Genomic DNA, 1,429 nt, shown 5'->3' on the forward strand with positions numbered 1-1,429 from the left:
GGTGAACGTACCGGTGAATGTGCCGGTGAACGTGCTGGTGAACGTCCTGGTGAATGTGCTGGTGAACGTACTGGTGAACGTACCGGTGAACGTGCCGGTGAACGTACCGGTGAACGTACCGGTGAACGTGCTGGTGAATGTGCTGGTGAACGTGCTGGTGAACGTCCTGGTGAATGTGCTGGTGAACGTACTGGTGAATGTGCCGGTGAACGTGCTGGTGAACGTGCTGGTGAACGTGCTGGTGAACGTGCCGGTGAACGTCCTGGTCAACGAAGGTCCCGGTGGGGCAGTGTGACCGTTTCATTGGTTTCCTTCTCCAACACTGAGGATGGAGGGAAACTTTGACTTGAGGACTTCCTCCATCGCTGCTCAGATCCTGGTGAGACCAGGTGATGGTTTCTTCCCAGTCTCGGCACATAGTGACGGAGCAGCTTCCAGTATGGGGGGGGGGGGGCTCAGTGATGTGGCTGTCCTGTGTCGCTCCCTGTGGACGCAGCCACCGGTGGCAGGAGAAAGTCCTTTTTAACAGGAGGAAACCTTGAGCAGAACCAAGATCATGTGGGGGGGGAACCGTCCTGCTGATGGCCGGCTGGACAAGGGGGGGTGGGGGGGCAGAACGCCGACTCCTTTCATTTTCCGTTTATTCACGGATGGATTTCTTCCCAGTTGAGTCACAGGAACCCACCGTGTGTTTGATTGTTCCATGAATAAAATAACACCTAAAGTCTCCGCTGGTGTGAATATTCCAATTCCAGGCTAATCAACACGTGCACGGATACGTAAAAGCCAAAACTATAAACGGGGAAGCAGATGGCGAACAGAAACGAGAACCTGGGAGCACGTCTGGAGCGACGCATGAGAACAAAGGCCGATCCGCCACTGGCTTTCTTTGATGTTTGCACTCCTGCTTTGATGGTTTTCACCAGTTTGAAAATGGAGGAATTTTCCATGTTGTTTATTTAATCTGGTCACGTGTTGAAACTGGGATGAAGCTGCTTTAGCAAAGCTTAAAATAATAACAATAATATAACATGATAATATAACATGATAATATAGTTTCAGATTTCGACAGCAGCACCAACAGGAGGGTTTTTACCTCTACCCCCCCCCCCCCCCCCCCCGCTGCCCCCCCTCTGCTCCCCCCCCCCCCCGCTCCACTTCTAATGGAAACGGTAGCGAAGGAAAAGAGGTGAGAAACGATAGAGGACAGGTGGCGAATTCACAGGAGGGACGAGCTGCCACGCCAGACGGGACGGACCGGAGACAGCCTGACATCACCGATGGTCACTGATGGTCACCGATGGTCACTGATGGTCACCGATGGTCACTGATGGTCACCGATGGTCGCTGATGGTCACCGATGGTCACCGATGGTCACTGATGGTCGCTGATGGTCACTGATGGTCACTGATGGTCGCTGATGGTCACC

The sequence above is a fragment of the Takifugu rubripes genome, unplaced genomic scaffold (genome assembly GCF_901000725.2).
Source record: "Takifugu rubripes unplaced genomic scaffold, fTakRub1.2, whole genome shotgun sequence".
NCBI classification, from domain to species: Eukaryota; Metazoa; Chordata; class Actinopteri; order Tetraodontiformes; family Tetraodontidae; genus Takifugu; species Takifugu rubripes.